The sequence below is a fragment of the Camelus dromedarius genome, chromosome 14 (assembly GCF_036321535.1).
Source record: "Camelus dromedarius isolate mCamDro1 chromosome 14, mCamDro1.pat, whole genome shotgun sequence".
Taxonomy (NCBI): domain Eukaryota; kingdom Metazoa; phylum Chordata; class Mammalia; order Artiodactyla; family Camelidae; genus Camelus; species Camelus dromedarius.
Window position 1 is genome coordinate 52,088,439 of NC_087449.1, and position 22,027 is coordinate 52,110,465.

The 22,027-nt window shown below is 36.7% G+C and overlaps 1 protein-coding gene across 3 annotated transcripts in view; it reads left to right on the forward strand.

Annotated features, from left to right (window-relative positions):
• Positions 1 to 66: 66 nt before the first annotated feature.
• The window catches only part of WASF2 (WASP family member 2), a 60,414-nt gene continuing 38,453 nt past the window's right edge, over positions 67 to 22,027 (forward strand). For 2 of the 3 annotated variants that reach the window (XM_064493881.1, XM_031464470.2), the window contains exon 1: positions 94 to 229. The gene's annotated coding sequence lies outside the window, so the exon portion shown is untranslated. The other variant, XM_064493882.1, reaches the window with a different exon arrangement.

Sequence of the window (22,027 nt, forward strand, 5' to 3'; positions counted from 1 at the left end):
GGGTGGGGCAGAGAGCCAATCAGGGCGGCTGGCGGGGTGTGGCTGAGTCCCAGGGCGGGGAATCGCGTAATGGCGGACGCGGGCTGGGTGAGCGCGGCTGGGGGCGTAGCGCGCTGAGGGGGGGTCCGGCTGTGTGGCAGTCCTTGAGGTGGCCCTTGAGTACAGACCCCGTGCGGAGGAGGGCGGCTGGCCAGCCTTTCCTTCGCTTGGGGCCACCGCGCGAGACCAGGTGAGCAACAAGTCCCCGCGAATGGGCCCCGTAGTCAAGCGCCTGGCCGGGCCGGGCCGGGCCGGGCCGGGCCGCCCCACCCGAGCCGCGCAGGGTCCCGGAGGAGTGGGGGCCGCGCCTCCTGCCGCTGCCCCGCAGAAGTCGGGTGAGCGGTCAGCGCGGGGTGGCCCCTTACAATACACTCCCCTCCCGAGGGAGGAGGTGTCCCGGAGATCCCCCCGGAGACTTGGAGGGCCCCGCTAGGCTGTAAAGCTGCGAAAGTGCCCTGACTTGACATGGCTGTGCCACCAACTCGCTGTGTGACCTTGGGCAAGTCACTTCCCTTTCTGGGCCCCATTTTCCCCATAAAATGAAAGCTTTGCAAGCAGACGTACTTGAGATGGAGCTCAGAGGTTGTCTGAGATCTTGGGCAAGTTCTTCCCCATAAAGGCACTAAGGTACTCTTTGAGACTCCTGGCCTAAGTTGCAGACTGGACCGGAGGAGATTACGTGTGTGTGTGTGTGTGTGTGTGTGTGTGTGTGTGTGTGTGTGTGTGTGTGTACGTGTACTTACGTGTGTGTACAGGATGGCCTGCAGAGTAAGGAGAGTTGGCTAAAGGGGCCCATCCAGGAAGGCTCTGGATGGACCCCAGACTATGATGGGGTGGTGTCTGGTTGTCTTGGTTCTCCAGGATCCTAGAGCCTCTGGGATGGGGGAGTTTTATACAGGTCTCCATAGAATCAGAGAAGAAGGAATCTTTGGAGACCCTGGGGCTGTGATTGAAATTTAGGCCCAAAAGAATTCAGGAGGGTTAGGAGGAGGAGGGAGAATGTTTATGGCTCTCCTACTATGTGTCAAATCTGGTTTAGGCACATGTTCTTGGTTAAGTTTTACGGCTGCCCTTGAGAAGGTACACATAAGGAAACTTAAGTTTCATAGGAGTTAAGTAACTTGCCACAGGTCACACAGTAAGGTCACACAGAGCTTACCAACATTGAAGTGTTTTCTTTGAGAATCACTGGGCAAAGGGGAATTTGCTGTCCACTTAAAGGAAGTTTGCTTTGTCACAAATAGGGGGAGGGGTCTGGTTCCAGACACTTGAAATGACTTCTGGCATGGAGACAGGCTAGGTCTTGATCCCTGGTTGGTTAATTATAAGTACATACCCTTTGTTCAGTCTGTGAGTTGGAAAGGACCATTTCTAAATTGTAAAGTTCACTTTGAAGTGTGTCAGAACCTCAGAGAACTCAATTTGAAACCCTGACTGCGTGCGTGGCCTGTATAAGAAAGTTCATCAACTATTGGTGCATAGACTAGACTCTTGTTTCAGAGTGGTGCCAGCCCAATAACTTTTTCTCCTCACTAAGAAGGCTGTTTCCTTGGGATAGGAAAAATTTCGCATTTGTTAGTGCAAATTTCTTTAGATTCCTGGGCTGAAAGTTTCAATAGCCGACCTCTTGATTAAGTGAAATGTTCCTTTCTTTGTGTTCCCTATTATTTGACTTCTAGATGAGTGAAATGGTGGACCTAGAGTGGGTACTGTAAATTGCAGCCCTTAATTTTTCCAAGCCTCAGAGCTTTTGGTTAATCAAAATGGTGGGACTGGCAGTATGTATTGTTCTCATATGTCAATGGTAGGGAAGAAAATTGGAAGAGGAAGTTGCTGAGAAAGAGGGCGTTTCTTAGCAGTACAGCCAATATGTATTTCTTTGTTTGAAATTCTAAAACCAGAAAAGCAGCAACTGGAGGAGGAAGGAAGGAAGGAACTGTGAAACTCTTCTTCCTGTTGAAATATCTTTAAGGACTGTCCCTGTTACTGCCGCTCTGTCCAAGGCTCTGCTTTCTCAGAAAAACTTAATTGTAATTTGTTCAGCGTTCAGAAGTTATATTCTAGAATGAAAGAATTTTAAACCTTAAACTGAGATAAATTTTTTAAAAATCAGAACATTTTACTGAGTACATTATTTATGAGTGGATGATTCTTTTTCTCAACATAATTACCAATTGCAGTCTTTGGTTTTTTTTTTGTTTTTTTTTTTTAAAACTATGGTTTAAATTAGTGGATTTTAGCCTAAGAGGAATTGATCTGTATATTGGATGATGCAAATGTCACCATCACTTGAAAAGCACATAATGGTGTGTTTGGCTTTTGACATTTGTTGAGTCTTCTTTATTTTACAGGATTGTGTATGTGTGAATATTTAAGACGTTGAATTTATTGCGTGTGAAGATCTACATTCACTCTCAGTATTACTTACATTTTCTGGATAAGATTTAGTCTTTGGTATACCAGTCTACAGTACCTTGGGGCCAAAAAAAAAGGGGACCAAATGTGCTTCTGAATTTAGAATTTTTTGGATTTTGGAAAAGGAATATGGTACACGTACTATGTATTATGTAACATCCCAGAGAGGTGGGGGCAGCACCTTGTAATCAGACACATTACTATTTCCACAGTAAAATGTCAGAATGTTCATACCAACTGGGATAAATAAATACTATAAATAGTCTTATGTCATTTCATGTTAGAATTTGCTGCCAAATGAATAATGAAAAGCTTGTTTTTACAGCCTTTTGGATTTTGGAATTGAAGTTAAGGGACTGTAGATGTCTATGGATAAAACTTAGAACAATTACAAGGACAAATATGGTAAACCAAGCTAATTTTAAAGTCATGAGTCCTAAAATCAGTATTACATAGAAGAAACTTTTTTTCTCTCTTTCATGTGACAGTGTTATTCTAATAAATATGCGTCAATATGCATTTTTTCTTAAGTACCGAATTTTACCTTTTAATACCATCTTTGGTCCGTTTAGATGTTTGAATGACACCTTACCCCTCTTTTTTAAAAAAAAGTAATTCATAGGGTCTTGTGCTCATCAATTTTTGTATAGCAGTTAAGAGAATTGTACCTTTTCCTATATGATTTAGAGAAAGACTAATCAGTTGAAGATCTGTAGATTCATGTTTGCAGAATTTAAAGCTGATGTGCTTTAGGATGGTCTTCACTGTTAAATGGGATTTATGTCAACATTTTAAAATTTTTAATTAAGTGTTCACAATTTGTACATCTCCGTACGGAGTTATCTAAAATATATTTAATTTAGAATATTTTAAAATTCAAATGTATGCTATGTGAAAAACTTGAGCCTACCAGCTTTATGAATTTGGGTGATTTCCTTAAATGACCAAGGACTTCTAGGAGCAAATTTATAAAAATTCAGTCTAGCTGTACACCTGAAACTAACACAACATTGTAAATCAACTACACTTCAATAAAAAAAATTTTTTTAATGAAAAAAAAGGAAACAAGTGAAAAAAAAAATTCAGTCCACTCTAATTTTCTTGCACACTTTAACTGTAGAGTGAGGTGGACTGGTATTGCTGGAGGTCAAAAAACTGTTTCTTCTCTTTAAAAAAAGGCCCATGACAGCATGACTGAGAGATTCTGGCCTTCAGGACAAACAGCCACCTCAATTCATCCTCTTACTTGGAGTGCCTCCATAGTTCCTGAAAATGGTGCTTTCACTGTCTGAGAGATAGAAGGCGTGTGGGACTGTGTATCAGGAGTTGCAGGTGCAGTTGATGTATGCTTGGACTAGGGAATAGGAACAATTCTTATCCAAGCTACCTCAGTTTCTTCTGTTTCATAAGCACTGATAATATTACAAAAGGATTACAAATCAGTGAACAAATATACTATTCCAAGTTACTCTGTTGTGGCTGTGGATAAGCTTTTTAAAACAGGAACTGTGTCTCACACTTCTTTTGTATTCTGTAAAGCCTAAAGACCAGGGCCTCGAACATCCTGCATCAAAATTTACCATTAGAAAATAAATTATATCAAAAAAAAATGTTTCTATCTACCTATCTATCTATCTATCTTATCTATCTATCTATATCTGGGAGCTGTGATGTCAGTAAACAACCAGGGTTGAGAACTATTGGTGTAAGCATGTTGTAGGTGTTGAATAAATATATGTCGATTAATTTGCTATATTGAACCTTGTATGAATTGGGTAGGGTGAAAAGGACCCAGATTTTTTTATAAAGTAAAATAGCTTTCCAAGATACCAATACACATTAAACAGTTGGCAGGTCTGGACCCATAGTCAGTTCATTGCCAGTTACTCTGCCAGCATTACCACCTAGATTTTGTAATCTAGGCAAAATTAGATACAGTCTTGTAAAAAGGCAACTGAAAGTTTTGTTTAATCCTTGGGTGGTGCTAAGATTGACTGGAGCGACAGTTGGTAAATTGGGAATAGGTAGAAATGAAAGAACTGTTGGGGATTTGAGTCGGGGAAGTGGACTGCTGAGTACCAGTGATGCCAAGGGAAGAAGTGGAAAGTTGTAATTTAAATGCATCTCCAACACGTAACACGATGTATGGGACATAATTGGTGTTCCTTCGTTTTTGTTGACTGAAGAAACGAATGGCTCTTCATTTAGAAAGAGGTATATAATCTGTGAAATAAGATGTTTCCTACTATCCTTCAGAACTGAGCTAAGATGTCATCTATTTCCATGAATCATTCCTAGGAAAAGTTGAGTGACTCTCTTGTGTGTGTTTTCCTTTATTAAAACATTTATTAGATAGCAGACAAATTATAAAACTCTTTCCCCTATCTGATGGTGAGCTCCATAAGGCCTGGACTGTATTGTTCATTTTTGTATGACTGGTGCTCAGCACACAATAAAGGCTTAATAAATGCTAGTGATGTTTAAACTAGGCCTCTGTCTTCTACTTTATTCTTGTAGGCTTCTGTTTCTTCCAGTTCATGGTCTTTCCTTTTCAGTTCAGATCAGCAAACATTTATTGTCTTGGACCTTGGAGCAGGGTTTTTAATCCTTGGCACTATTGACATTTGGGGCTGGATAATATTCTGTATTGTGATAAGCTGTCCTGTGCATTGAAGGATGTTTAACAGCACCCCTGGTCTTTTCCAACTACCTAGTATACTGCAACCTCCCCCACCCCCAGCTGTGACAACCAAAAATGTCTCCAGATGTTGTCAAGTGTCCCTAGGGGAGCAGAACTGCCCCCTGTTGAAACTATGTCAAGGGTAGAAGTGGTGGAGTCATAGAGGGACTTGAGTATAGATGTCCTCAGGTGTGTACTATCCTTTCATTCCTTCTTTCTGGTTATAGTCTCTTATCTCTGACTTTTGGATGAGAAAGATAAATGAGGGAAATCAGAAGGTGACAGCCTTAAAATAGCTACGTTATTTTATTCTGTTCAAATTTTACTTTATTTGGTTTAAATATATTAGAGCTGTACAGAGAGCTGAATTATTTCTGCAGATTTATGTAAATTCAGTTTCTGTCACTCATTAGATGGAGTAAAGAACTACTAGACTATTACTACCTTGCATGTAAGACTATTTCTCTGAAAAGCTAATAGCTGAAAAGTTTAACACCTAAAGAATAACCAGCATTGGTTTTATAGAAAACTTGCCAGGACTTGTCAGGATTCTTCTTTGCTCATTTTTGAGCTTCATGGCTAAGATATGTTATATCTTTGGATGTCCTCACATAGATATTTTGTAACTCTAAAAAAATATTTAGCTAACAGGTGTGTTTTTCTAAGCTCAGTATTTTTTGTGATAGGTAGATTGGTCAAGGCAGTGGTCCTTGGTCCCTTTGGGTATTCATAAAATGATGACAAGTTTGTAGTAACATTTGGGGACTTCACTCCTTTGGCCAGCCCTCTGCAATATAACATAATCATTCATGTCTTAGTCACCATTAAAGTGAAGTTGAATGAGAGTTTTTTTTTTCCTGTTCATTTGAAGTTATGAATAGTACTCTAGAGAATTCAAATGTATAGTTATGAATGGTATCTCAGAATAGTTACCGTTTATGTAAATGAAACACACTTCTTAACTTAGAAACCAAACAGAATTGAATTAGAAAAGAGAAGAACAGAACCAAGAATTGTCGAATGCTTGCAGAAGAAATAATGTTCAGATATAGAAGTATTTCATAAAAACTTGATCTTCATCATGATCTCTATACACTCATAAAGAAAAATAGTTTGAGACTGATGGGAGAGGCTATTAAACTTTGCCTATGATACTACTTTTCGAACTGTTCCTCTTTTCTGGTAAAATATGGAAAAGTCTGAGACATACTCTCAGTTGTAAAACTAATTCCAGTTGAACAGAATGAAGTTTCTTATTTTTAGAATATAGAGGCCCTTTTGGGAAAAAGCAGTGGTTCAGCTCAGTTCCAATTTGAGTGACTATGTGTATGTATATGCACACATACATACTTAAACACCTATTTATGGTGTGGCTTACGGAGACATTTAAACTTTGTAACTGACATAGTAAAGTAACGGAACATTTCTTTTACTCTCCCATATATATAACTGACAACTTTTTCTCCCCTGATTATATCATTTTTCTAGCAAGTACTCTCTCAGAAAGCTTTCTCTCAAATCATATCTCGAGAAATTGTTTTTAACTGTGTAGAAGGAGGTCTTAGGTCAAGCCCATGATGTTCCCTTCCATTCACAATTGAGAGCTGTAAGTAAATTTCCCTTTGTAGAATTCTGATCGCCTTTAAAGAGTAGTATTCCTGATATCAAAGCCATTTGTGAAATTATGAGAAATACAAGACCTGCTTTGCCCCCTTTTTACTTTTAAAGTTCCTTCAACATTCATTGGATGATAATTTGCAAAGCACAGTCTCCCACTTTGATATGTGTCATTACAGTCAGTCCCTAGCCCTTGAGATAAATTGTTATATGTTAGTAGCTACACTTTATCAGTACAGATAAACAGGCTCAGAGAGGTTAAGTAACTGCCTTATAGTCACTCAGCTAATAAATAGCAGATTTGAAATTGAACCCTGTCTCTTTTAAATGAGATTTTTTGCAGGTAAAATTTACATACAGTGAAATGCATGGAGATGCAAGGATATAATTAGATGAGTTTTGACAAATGTAAACACATGTGTGGCCAACACCCCAATCAAGAGAGAGAATGTTTCCACACCCTCCAAAGTTCCCTCATACCCCTTCCAGTCAGTTCCTACTCTTATAGGCAACCACTGTTCTGATTTCTGTCCTCACATATTAATTTTGCCTTGTACTGTATGCATTCTTGTGTCTGAATTCTTTTCAACATAAAATTTTTGAGATTCATCCACCTCGATGTGTATATTAGTATGAACCCATGTCTTTTGGTGCATATCTAGAGTTCTTTCCAGCATACTGCAGTTACTGATTTGCTTATTCTTACATCATACCCTTTTTTTTTTGCTTTGGTATTTGCATGTAATTTACTTCCTTTTTCTAATGTATTAGATTTACTTGTTTTTAAAAATCTCTTTGAAATTACAAAAGTAGAGGCGGGGGTATAGCTCAGTGGTAGTGTGTGTGCTTGGCATGCATAAGGTCCTGGGTTCAATCTTCAGTACCTCTCATTAAAAAAAAAAGAATCACCCATAATCTCACTAGTTAGCATTTTGATATGTATTCCTTTTTCTCTGCATTTTGTTTACCATAGCTGAGACCATAGTTTAGTGATTTTTAGGCTTCCATTCTTATATTAGGTTTGTCACATCCTTGTTAATCAGTTCTTGTTATTCCAGGGTTCACGCTTGTGGCCACCCCAAATCTGAGTATCTAGCTGGCAGTTACCTTGGCTGGGCTGGCCATATCAAGCAGACTTTTTGAATCCTTTATGTACACTCCTTCATCACTCACCTCATTCTTGGTACCCAGACACCCAGCATTTCTCTCAGGATAGGAGGCAGTATAGTTCTGGGGTTATGAGTATAGATTCTGGAGTCAGTCCATGTGGTTTCAAACATAGGCGCCTCTGCTTACCAGCTCTGTGTGTAGCCTTGGGTAATGACTCTCTTAGCTTCAGTTTTCTCATCTGTAAAGATGGGGACCTGTTTAATTTTACTGTAAAATATGGAGCGTATCTCAGAGGACTTTGGAAGGATTAAATGATACCATTACTTAGTCCACTGCTCAAATAAAGTTAACAGTTGTTGTAAATTAAGACAGTGAGTGGCATGTTTAGTTGGATATGTCATTTATGTGGCCTAGAATTCTCCTGCTTGTGGGAAAGAGATGAAAATGTTAACTTCAAAATTTAGGGCTATGTTAACCAAAATTTATAATTTCTCTTAGGGAAATATTACCTATGAATTTGTTTAGATTGTCTTCAAATTATTTTTCTTACATTCTGTATTCCCCATCTGAGTAATGAGTTTTATTACTTTATTATATGTTAGATTGCATAGTAAACTATTATTTTTATTGGTCCTATTAAAAGCAGTAGTACTGGGTAATAAGTGTCTACTGTATGTCAGGTAGTGCATATCTCCATCCTTACAGCAGTGAGTCTCAAAGAAATTAAGTAACATTCTCACCATCACACAGTTAAGCCTCCTGGAACTAGAATTCATTTCCTTCGTCCTTTCCCTTCTGTTCCTTTCTGTTCCGTTCCCTTCCTTTTTTTGACATAAAACTCCCATCTTTCTGATTTTAAAAGCTGACCTTAAATTTAAAAAATATATGTACTTTATTGTTTCTTTAGACTTCTTTTCAAAAAAATTTTTTTTTATTTTTGGGGAGGAGGTAATTTGGTATTTGTTTATTTTTTAATGGTACTGGGGATTGAACTCAGGACCTTGTGCATGTTAGGCATGCCCTCTACCCCTGAGCTATACCCACCCCTCACCCTGTTTCTTAAGACTTTTAACTGTATTATGACTTCTAAAATTTGATGCAGTCTCTGTTTACCATCTCACATCTTCCTTGTTTCATATTAATGTGTCCTTTATATGTCTATATGTTTTTTAAAAATCTGTATGCATACATAAGCTCCTCTATCTTTTTTTTTTTTTTTTTGGATATCTTTCTAGGCCTTCCTCTATCTATTTTACCTCTTTTATGCTATGATGGCCACAACTGCACATTCTATTCTAGGTGCACATACACTTTGGTTTGTACAAGGGCAGGATAATGTGTTCTGTGTTTCCAAAGCTTTCATAGTAGCAACCAGTATTTTGTTGCCTTTTTGTAGCTATATTCAGGATAAGTCCAGGGACTCTGAAACCCTTTTCTTACATTGTATCAGGTAGCTTTAGAGCTCATCATCTGATAATTATAGTTTGGACTATTTTTGCAATACTGCATTACCTTATTTTTGTCTGCATGGAAGCTATTTTCCACACTTCTCAACACAGCTTTGTACCATCATACTTCTAGCTACTGCTTTAGTTAAAATTTTTTTTTAAAATTTTATTTATTTGAGGGAACGTAATTAGGTTTGTTTGTTTTCAGAGGTGGTACTGGGGATTGAACCCAGGACCTCCTGCGTGCTAAGCATGTGCTCTAGCGCTTGAGCTATATCCTCCCCCTTAGCTACTGCTTTAGAGTCATCTGCAAACTGGGAAGATTTCACTGGACAGTTTTTTCTAGGTAATTTCTAAAAATGTTACTTGTGATAGGTTTCAGCATCAGTCCCTGGGGGACCCCTTTGTTTATATATCTTTATCTAGAGAATGTGTTATGTCAGAACTCTCTTGTTTCTGTTTCTAAATGAATTCTTTGGGGGAAAAATTAGCCTTCTTAAACCGTATTTATTTGCTGTTTTCAGTGGCCTTCAGAAGAGTTTTTTAAATTTTTAATTCACATTATATCACATATCCTCTCACTTCAGATATGTGTGTGAGTTACCTGAAGCTTTGCAACAGTAAGTTCTCTGAAGGGCTTTGCTGTATTTAATGTTCATTAATTAGATAATGCTCAGTGTTGGGTTATTAGTTTAACATTCAACAAATAACTATTGAGTACCTGTGATGTGCCAAGTACAGACTACAACTCAGTGACTAAGACAGGCAAGGTCCCTGCTCTCATGCAGTTTAAGGAGTCTTGGATAGACAATAAACAAACACATAAATAAAATGTTGAGATTGTGGTATGTTAGGAAGAGAATGAAATAGAGTGCTATAGTAGAGGTAATGGAGGAACTTAGATAAAGATGGTCAGGAAAGGCTTCTCCCAGAAGGTGACAAACTGAAACTGAAGGGTGAAAATGAACCAGCCAAAAGAAGAGATGAGGAGAGTTCCAAGGTAGAAGGAGCTTTAAGGGCAAAAATATTTCAAAACTTTGTAGGGCTGATAAGGAATTTATATTTAAGTAAAATGGGAAGTCTTGATGAGTTTTGTTTTTTCAGTTGAGGTCTTGAACTTTTTTTTTTAACCTTTTAATGCAAATTTTCAAGCATATGAAAAAGTAAAGAAAATGTGTATCTGTTTCTTAACTTCAACAATTATTAATGCATGGCCAATCTTTTTTTCTTCTAATACCCTATCTTCTCCCCTATTGTTATTTTTTTAATTTATTTTAATTTTTTTAGGTTTATGAGGTATAATTGACAAAAATCTTATATATTTAAGGTACATAACATGATAATTTGATACATATATACATTGTGAAATGATTAATCACAATCAAGCCAATTAACATACATATCACCCTACAGAGTAACCATTAATGATGTACCTTTTATTTAAAGTTATTATCCTGCCTATAGACTCCAGCAGTTTAAATACTTGAATTAGCAGTGCTTTTGTTTCATTTTTACAACAGCTTTATTGAGATATTATTGGCACACAGTAAACCACATATACTTAAAATGTAAAATTTGGTAAGTTTTGACATATGTATATACCATTAAAACCACCACCATAGTCAAGATAATGAACATATTCATCACCCCTAAATGTTTCCTCCTGCCCCTTTGGGTTTTTTTTTATTGAAGTGTAGTTAATTTACATTGTTGTGTTAGTTTCAGGTGTACAGCATAGTGATTCAGTTATACGTAGATATATTTTTCATATTCTTTTTCATTATAGGTTATTACAAGCTATTGAATATAGTTCCCTGTGCTATACAGTAGGACCTTGCTGTTTATCTATTTTGTATATAGTAGTTTGTATCTGCTAATCCCAAACTCCTAATTTATCCCTCCCCCCACCTTTGGTAACCTTGTTTTCTATGTCTGAGTCTATTTCTATTTTGTAATTAAGTTCATTTGTGTCATTTTTTTAGATTCCACATATGAGTGATATCATATGACATTTGTCTTTCTCTGACTTCACTTAGTATGATAATCTCTAGGTCCATCCATGTTGCTACAGAAGGCATTATTTCATTCTTTTTCATGGCTGAGAGTAGTGGTCCATTGTATGTGGACAACTTCTTTATCCAGTCATCTGTTGATGGACATTTAGGTTGCTTCCTTGTCTTGATTTTTGTAACTAGTGCTACTGTGACCATTGGGCTGCATATATTTTTTTTTGAATTAGAGTTTCCTCTGGATATATGTCCTGGAGTAGGATTGCCAGATCACATGGTGAGTCTATTTTTAGTTTTTTAAGGGACCTCCATACTGTTTTCTGTAGTGAATGCACCAACTTAAATTCCCACCAACAATGTAGGAGGGTTCCCTTTTCTCCTCACCATCTCAAGCATTTATTATTTATGGACTTTTTTGGCAGGAGGTGGGGGGTTGGAGCTATACCCTCCCTCCCTATGGCCTTTTTAATAATAGCCAATCTGACCAGTGTGAGGTGATACCTCATTGTAGTTTTGATTTGCATTTCTCTGATAATTAGTGATGTTGAGCATCTTTTCATTTTCCTGTTGGCCATCTGTATGTCTTCATTGGAGAAATGTCTGTTTAGGTCTTCTGCCCATTTTTTGATTGGGTTGCTTGTTTTTTTGTTATTGAGTTGGATGAACTGTTTGTATATTCTGGAAGTTAAGCTCTTGTCAGTCACATCATTTGCAAATATTTTCTCCCAGTTCATAGGTTGCCTTTTCATTTTGTTCATGGTTTCCTATACAGTGCAAAAGCTTATAAATTTGATGAGGTCCCATTTGTTTATTTTTGCTTTTATTTCTATTGCCTTGGTAGACTGACCTGACCTAGGAAAACATTGCTGCAATTTATGTCAGAGAATGTTTTGCCTGTGGTCTCTTCTAGGAGACTTACGGTGTCCTGTCTTAGGTTTAAGTCTTTAAGCCATTTTGAGTTTATTTTTGTGTATAGTGTGAGGGAGTGTTCTAACTTGATACATATGAAGCTGTCCAGCTTTCCCAGCACCACTTGCTAAAGAGACTGTCTTTTTTCCATTGTATATTCTTGCCTCCTTTGTTGAAGATCAGTTGACCATATGTGTATGGGTTCTCCTGCTCATTTATAATCACTCCCTCCTGCTCTGATGCCCACTCCCACACCCCATTACATAGGCAACCACTGGTTTGCTTTCTATCAGTATAAAATAGTTTGAATCTTCTAGAATTCTATATAAATGTAATCATACAGTATGTGCTCATTGACAGTGGGAGGGTGTCTGGTGTCAGAATTTCATTCAGGATAATTAGTATGAGATTCATTCTTGTTGTTGCAAGTATCATTGGTTGCCAAGTAATAATCCGGTAGATGAATATACTAATTGGTTTATCTAGTCACCTGTTGATGGACATTTGGGTTGTTACAACTTTTTGGCTTTTATAAATAATGATGCTTATGAGCATTCATGTACAGATTTTTTTGTCTGGACATATGTTTTCATTTCTCTTGAGTATATACTTACGAGTGGATTTGCTAGGTCATATGATAACTCTTTGAGGAACTGCCAGACTGTTTTCCCAGGTGGCTGCACCATTTTACGTTGCCACCAGCAGTGCTGATTCCAATTTTTCAACATCCTCACCGGTATTTCTTATCTGTTTTTTTTTAATTACTAGTTTTTGTTTGGGCTTATTTTTTTGATGGGGGGAGGCAATTAGGTTTATTTATTTATTTTTAATGGTGGCGCTGAGGATTGAACCCAGGACCTCGTTGCATATTAGGCACACACTCTACCACTGAGCTATATCCTTTCCCCTTGGAAACTCTTAGCTTTTATGACAAAGCATTGTTCTAGTTCTCCTTCTGCCTTCCTTGATACTTTCTTCTTTGTCAATCTCCAAGTTGTCCTCTGTCCTTGCCACTCTGTTTATGCATTTGTGTTAGGAGGTCATCTCCTCTCTCATGTCTTTAACTACAGCTTCCACGTATTAACTCCCAGATGTGTATTTCCATCTCTGAACCCCAGTCCCAGAATTCCTGTTGAATCACTCCACCTGGATATCCCTTCTGTACCTCCAGCTTTTTATGGACTGTTGGTTTTTGGGAACTAGTGGTCAAATTAGTACAGCTTGTTTCCTCTTTGCTTAGAAGACATGTTTATAGGTTTTAAGGATGGATTTTTATAGATTTTTAATGATGGAATCTTTGCTTTTCTAAGGAAGATGCGTAGCATACTGGGCAGCATTTTCCTTCAGGACCTTAATGTCCTTGTAAGTTAAAACAAGGAGGCTAAGCTTTTCTTCTGTGCACTCCCCTCCTCAAAGCCCTCTGACTTGCTACCTTTTATCCTGACTCACATATTTCCATTTACTCATTCACTCAGTCATTTATTCAGCACATTTCAGGGCTACTATAGGTCTGCCAACATTACCAAACATTGGCTCTGCTATTTTCCCAGTTCACTCAGATGTAAGGCCTTAGTTACTATTGACTTCTCTGGACTCCCTGTCTCTTTTCATGCTAAGACACTCTCAGGTCCCTCCCTGTCTTTTTCTCCTGCTACTCCAGTTACAGGTCCTTTTGCCTTGACCATTGCTTCTACTTCCAATCTCCCTACCCAACTGCATTCTGTTCTTCTTTGCTTAAGAGAGATGTAAAGCATCTTCTTAAATATTCTATACTCTATAACTCCACTTGTGGGACTCTTATCACTTACTGACTAAAGTACAAACTCAACTTGATATTTAAGATTCTGTGACCTGGCCCTACTTGTCTTTCCAGCCTTGCTTCCTGCTACTTTTGTAATAATGTCCTCATCTCATTCCCCAGAAACATCTCATTATTTTCTGCTTATCTGCCTCTGCTCACACTGTCTGTCCACTTCAGACATAATACTCATTGTCTTTACATGTCCAAATCTTGTTTTTAATGTTTAGTTATATGACACTCCTCTATGATGCCTTTTGTGATTTACTTAACCAGAAGTAAACCATAACTTCATTACTTTTTACTTTGTTTTATATTTATGTACTTATCTCATCTCTCCTATATGATGAAACTCTTTAAGGAGAAACTATTTCTTATATCTGTGTACATCTTCTACAGTGCTATGGCCTTTGCACTTCGTAGTTACTCAATAAATACTTGTTGAGTGAGATAATTTTGCAAATAATATTCCTGGAGGCAGAAAACTAGATTGTATGACCTTTTGAGGTACTTGCCAATCCCATGACTTATTTTCATAGATTTTTGTAGATTCAAGAGCTGAAAGTGTCCTTATAGATACATTTTTCTCCTATTTAAAAAAATATATGGGGGGAGGGTATAGCTCAGTGGTAGAACACATGCTTAGTATGCACGAGGTCCTAGGTTCAATCCCCAGTACCTCCATTAAAAAATAAATAAATAAACCTAATGGCACACCCCCCAAAAAGGAAAATTTCAAACATGTACAAATGTAGAAAGGATGATATAATGAACCCCTGTATGCTCATCACTCAGCTTCAACAATTACAACTCATGGTCAGTCTTGTACTACAGTCTGTACTACCACCTACTCTCTCATCCTCACTGGATTCTCTTGAAAGAAATCCCAGACAGCTTATCATTTAAATTGTAAGTAATTTCATTATGTAGCTTTAAAAGATAAAAGATAAGTACTCCTTTTTTAAAAACAAACACAGTATGCAGTACATATCAAATATCCAGTTAATGTTTATATTGCTTTCTCTCTCTCTTCCTTCATCTGTGCCCCCTTTTCTCTCTAAACATTTGGTTTATTCAAATCAGGTTCCAGAAAAGGTCCATACATTTATTTGGTTTATATGGCTCTCAAGTCTCTTTTAATCTTTGGGTTCTGTTACCTCTTTTTTCCATATATATTTTATATATATATATATATATATATATATATATATAATGTATATATATTTGTTGTTATTGTTGAAGAAAGCAAGTCGTTCTGTAGGTTTCCTATTCTGGATTTTGCTAATTAAATTTTTACGGTTTATTTGTTTTTCTGTCTCTTGTAATTCCCTGTAAGCTGGTTTTTAGATCTAGAGCAGCATTGTCTAATAGAAATATTCAAGCCTCAAATGAAATTTAAATTTTCTAGTAGGCACATTAAAAAGTAAGAAGAAACAGATGAAATTCATTTTAATAATATTTTTTATTAACCTGATAGTTGCAAATTATCATCTTAACTAATGTAATGAATATAAAATTATTGCAATATTTTACATACTAAATCTTTGTAATTCGGTGTGTATTTTATACTTACAGCACATTATCAGTTTGTTTGTTTGTTTATTTATTTATTAAAGCATATATCAATTTAGATGAGCTAGCTACATTTCAAGTGCTCAATAGCTACATGAGTGTAGTGGCTACCTATTGGATGGCACAACTCTGGAGGCTTGACCTAAGTCAGGTTCCTGCTTTGGCAGTGTAATGCAGGCAGCCTATAATGTCCAGATGTCTCTTTTTGTGTTGTAAGTGGTCATGGATAATGATTACCTAAATCCTTTACTTTAGTAGATGTTTGCAAAATGATGATACTCTAGTTCTGACATTCTTTCTTCATTTAGGAGCTGGAATATTTCAAAAAAAACTTCCCTAATTAACTCTTTGGTTACTCTGAGGTTTTTGACTTGTACAGGAAAGTCAGGATAAACACTTGATTCTTTACTTTTATTTCTTTATTTGCTTGTTTTCAAAATGATGAGTTGGTTCCCTGGTATACTCCATAAGGTATCAGTGAGTTTTTTTTTAAAGCATCATTATGAATTAAAGGGTTTAAACATATTTGATATGTTTTAATCAATTGTAGTTATTCTTATTGATATTCAATTTGTCCCATCTTGAATGAGTGGGAACCTCTTCAAGTTGGCTCCTGATGCCTTTTGACATAACTACAGTAGTTTTCGATAGTGTTCCTTGCTTTCTAGTATAAGATGTTCCAGACTCATACATTTCCTGCCCTTTAGTCAAAGAGCTCTGGATGCTTTTAGTGAAATACTGTATTAGAGGCCACATTTATTGCCTAGGAAACTGAAGGCTGGAGAACTAGAATGATTTAACCAAGGTCACACAGATTTAGCAGCATAATCTGGCCTAGAACCCTGGACTTCTAGCTCTTAGCTCTATGCCGTTGCCACTTTGCCTTGCTTCCTCTACCTAGTTTCTGTGACAGGTGTTTTAACTGCATTTGAGCTTCTACTCTAGGCCATCCAGGGAAGATAGGTTTTGTGGGTCACCATTGGAGATACAATCAAACCTCATTAATTTGGGCTAATTGGGGTAAATCCTAGTAAGAGTGTTGTGTGTTGTTTTTCTTTAGGTGCAGCTGTTACTTTGAGTCATAACTGAAACTAGGCTAATAGTGTTACTAGGTTATTTTGTTAGATAGAGGTCCCTGTACCTGGTTTAATAAATAGATGAGAATGAAGTGCAATTTAACTTTAATTGTATGTAAATTAGACTCCTGAAATGCTTAAAACAGCTCATTAGACATTTCTCCCTGCAATCTTATTTATACAGTGTTTCCTTAGCCAGACTTTTCTTTTTTATAGAGTGCAGAGGTAAACTTTAGCTCAGGTCTGAATTTGTCTCAAGTTTTGAATGTGTGTGGAGTCTATATTAATGAAGTGTTGCCATAAAGTTCAGAGAACCTTGGGATATTTGAGAAAGTACAGAGGAAGAACACCTGGAAAGTGAGACAGTTGGCATTTTCAGCCTACCAGAATGCAACTCCTTGCATTTGAAAGTAAGCCCAAAGTGCTTTTGAAAGTCGAAGAGCTTTCAGAAAGCTCATTCACCTACCTGAAAAGTAGTGTCTCTCTAGGGCCTCATTTAGAGGTAACTGTGTATATTGAGAGACAGAGAATCCAGGTGTGCAAGGGTTGACAGTGTTGCCTTTTGGCTCTGTAGTGCAGAGTAAGTCACTTGACCTCTCTGAGCCTCAATTTATTCATCTATAATGAGGTAATTAAAATTGGGAATAGTAATACATATTCTTTTTACCTCACACATTTGTGAAATTCATATCAGCTAATTAAACAAATGACAGTAGGTATTATTGAATTAATGGAGATGATATCAAAGTGCTTTTTTAACTAGAAGTTTTGTACGACCATAAGCATTATTAGAATGGTATAGATTAGATGCACTAATACATACTAATGAGCAAAAGCATGATTGCAGAAGGAGGAGAGTCAAGATGTCTGTCCAGAACTTTTAGCTGTTTTACGACAGAGGCATACAGCACTCACACCTCAGGAGCCTCTGACAGCATCATGGTTTATAGCATAGTACCACTGCTGATGGAAGACCCTGAGTTACCAAGAATAGGTTAAATTATATTTAGTATATTCTGTTTAAGAAATAATGGATATGCACAATATATTTTACAGAGATTTTCATAAAAATGACTTCAAGAAGTATAGTGTCTAGAGAGTTATTTCCATTATCTGACAGTTCTACCTTACATGGAGTCTCTTGTTCCCTAAAAGCAGCTAACACCTGCACTAAATGCCAACAACTTACATTCTTTATCTATATTTACTCCTGTATTTCTCCCAATAATCCCATGACGGGAAGAAATTAAGAAACCTGCCCACAGTTCTGGATTAGGATCCTGGATTCAAGGGAACAATTCTTGTAAAGAGCATTATTGGGACAATTGGTAGAATTTAGGTTTGGACTTTATGTTAGATGATAATATTGTATCATTGTTAAATTTCCTAAAGCGATAACTGGACTGTAGTTTGTTCTGCAACCTACCATCAAATGGTTAAAAACTTAGTAGTAAAGTTGTGTGTGTGTGTGTTTAGAGAAGGGGGGAATAAAAGTAAATATGAGAAAATGTTCATAATTGGTGAACCTAGGTGAAGGGCATAGAGGAGTTCTTTGTACTATTCTTGCAACTTTTCTCCAGGTTTGAAGTTATTTAAAAATAAAAAGTAAAACCAAAAAAAATTTCCCAAGGACACACAGCTAGAGTTTATAAGGGTTGAGATTTCAACTCCAGCCATTTGGTTCCAGAATCCGTGTTCTTAATCACTGCTATTTTGCTGTTATATTCATGGTGCTAGATAAATGAGGTAAATCTGTACTAAATTTTAAGTAAGTAGGACTGTGATTGGATCCTGAATATTGAGCTGTTTTAGCAGCTCTGCTCCTGGTTCTTGAAGAATAGGTTGATTGTATACTTTATTGTGTAAATCAGTTCACTTAAAAATTTTTTTAATTGAAGTATAGTTGATTTACAGTGTTATATTAGTTTCAGGTGTACAATATAATGATTTGATTATTTTTTAAACCAGTTCATTTTTTTAAGAGTAACAGGGAACACTATTAATAATTACTCTGGGACAATTGATGGAAACCAAAATGATGGACACCCTGGAAGAACACCTGTTGGCAGAGTTATTTTTAACAAATGTGACAAGACATAAATAATTGCTTCATTATAATTGAATTTTGTTTACCATGGATTCTTGTTTACACAGTACACTTTTTTCTCCTGACTACAAACCTTAGGCCTTCACTTGATTCATTTTCATATTTTTTTCCTCTTGATTTTGTTAATTCTTTTGCTTCCTTCCAGACCACTGGGAAATACTCTTTGCCAAACTCCATTTCCTCCAAGTCTGAAAAGCATCACCAGGAATTTATGTAACACTTGTCTAGTTTTTTAAAATATTGGTGTTTAAAACCATAAATCCCCAAACAACTTTATTAACGTGATTTCTGTAAGGAGAGGAACTAGTAAAATGCATCTGTATTACGAGATTGGTAGAGAAGTATTACTGTTGTCCAACTTCCCGTAGCTGTTTGGGGCATGTGTATTGTATGGTACTGGAGGCTGTGATAATGCTTGGTAAGAAGGATTATACCAGTTTAGAATCAAAGGCAAATGTGCTATTTTACTGATCTGTTGCCCAGGTAGTTAGTGTCCATTGCTGTTCTTCTGATTGTGCTTATTTGCAATAACGGTCTCCTGGACTGTGTCCAGTTAAAGATGTTGACCTTCACTGACAGAGGACTAGTATTTTTGGTCAGTCCCTAAACAAGCTTTCAAAATGATTCTAATACAATCTGCTTTGGATTTTTAAAGCTCAACTACTTCCTCTTTGCTTCGTCATCCTCACACAGAATGAGCATTCACTCAGGCAGAAGGTGGGACAGGGCAGGGACTCTGAAATTTAAATCAGATAGTTTTCCTTCTAGTTAGCTACTATGTTATAAGGTTTGGGGAAGAAGTGGATAAAACAAATGACTAGCATACTTTTTTTGGGAGAGGGGATTAGGTTTATTTATTTGTTATTTTAAATATTTATTTATTTATTTTAATGGAAGTACTGGGGATTGAACCAAGGACCTCATGAATGCTAAACGTGTCCTCTGCCACTGAGCTATACCCCCCCATACCTTTTATTTTAAACTACTAAATTTGACTTTTTTTCTTAAATCATGAAATATGCTTTTATAGTAAGTCTTAATTGCATTTTTATTTTTAAAAGTAATGTGTATTTTATAGTTCAAAGCTGTTAAATTTTATTCCTGATTTTTTCTCTAAATTCAGTGAATTGCTATTTTTAAATGGGTAGTGTTTTTGTTTTTGTTTTTACATCTAATTTAATGAATGAGAGTTGCCTCTGAAACAAGTTTTTATTTAATTAAAAAAGTGGTCTGTATTTTAAAGACAAATGTGTATGTTACTCAGGTCAACCATATATCAATCAAAATAATAAAATACTTATCAATTTTGTATTTTTTATTTGATGTAGTAAATCAAGAAATACTTCTGAGAACATATTATGTACAAAAGACTGTGATAGATAGACATGATCCTCTGTCCAAAAGAAGCCTATATATTCTAGGAACACAGAGGCACATGAACATGTCGCAATATTGTGATATCTCAGATCGTTATATTTTGGATCCTTATCTCTGCCCTTATTCTAGTCTTCTAGCCATTTTTTAATTTACAGTGGTGTATTAGTTTCTGGTACAGTTTATTCTTCATTGGCTCCCACTCCTTTTCTCCTTGTCTTTTCTCTGATTCTTATTTCACAGTCAGCAAGAGTCAGAAAGACCTTTTTATTTTTTTAAGATTTTTTTCTTAGAAGATTCTGTTCATCTTTCTATCCACTTACCCAGTATTTATGAAGAATTGATGGTGACAGTGTTCCTTGGCACCTCAGGATTTAGGAGATACTACCTTCCCTCAAAGAGCTCACAGTCTATCCCTGTTATAACTGTAATGTGGGATGGATGCTGTCAGAGAGGAAAATAGAGTGCTGTTGAAGCAGTAGAGAGCTTAATTAATTCTGGGGAAGAGTCAGGATGGCTTCATGGAAGCAATTACATTTGAACTGGGCAGGGAAGGATTAATAAAATTTCAAGAAGCAGGAAAAGAAAAAAGAACTGAAAAAAAGGAAGGTATTCCAGGAAGCAGGAAATGTCTTGATTGAAACCACAGGCATGAGAGTACAATAGTGGCTGAAGTGTAGAGCATTGGAAAAGTGTGACCAGCAAGGAGGCTGAAAAAGTATATTGATATCAGATAGTCAGAGGCCTTAAGTACCACAATAATTGTTCCACTCTGATTTTTCTGTCTCATTCTAGTCCTTCTAAAGTCTCCAACTCACCTTCAGTTCTCAGATGAAAATTTGCAGGTTTGCATGTGTATTAGGTGTCAGTATGGCTGAGATTTGGTTATACAGTTCTACCTCTCTCTGTGCTAAGAAAGACCAGTCTTCATCTGGCTAATTGTTGGGAGGCAGCATTCTGAATGACCTCCAACCATTCTAGGCTTTCAGAGAAGGGATTCGGTCTCAGTGTTTTTGAACAATAAAAAGTAGCATCTTTCTACAAAAAGGGTTGGAGATGCTTAGCCTCATTAGCAATTAGGGAAATGCACATTAAAACTATAGTGATACACTGTTTTATGTCTATCAGATTGGAAATTAAAGTCTGACCAAAAATGTGAGTAAGGATATGAAGCAAACAGAACCCAGCAAGCAGTAGTGTAAATGGGTGCAATTATTTTTCGAACCAATTTGGCATTATCTCATGATTGAAGATGTGCTTACCCTATGACCCAGCAATTCCACCCCTAGGCATCTACCCTAAAGAACTCTTGCACTTGTGTAGCAGGAGACATGTACAGAAATGTCCATAACAACACTGTTAGCATTAGCAAAAACAAACCAAAAATCCAAACTGGGAAAAGTCCCAATATCCATCAACTCTGAATTGGATAAATAAATCACGATGTGGCCATACAGTTGAATACTGTGTAACAGTGGAAATGATTAAATTACAGCTATAGCAACATCAATGAATCTCAATAAATCGTAGAGTGAAAAGTTGCAGAAGAATATACGTTATGATTAGATTCATGTAAAGTTCAGAAACATGAAACTAAATAATATAATGTTTAGAGATAAATGTGATAAAGTTATACAGAAAAACAAGGGAATGGTAAACACAAGTGTGGGCGTAGTGTTATAGTGAAAAGAGAAGGAGATGGGTTTGGGGAGAGACATGCAGGGAACTTTAAAGCTAATAGTCATATTCTAAAACTAGGTGGTAGGTACACTGATATTGGCTGTGTCACTATTCTTTATACCTTACATATTAATTTAAAAAATTAATATCTATAAATTTTAAAGCATTAAGAAAAGGTTGGTGATACTTGATC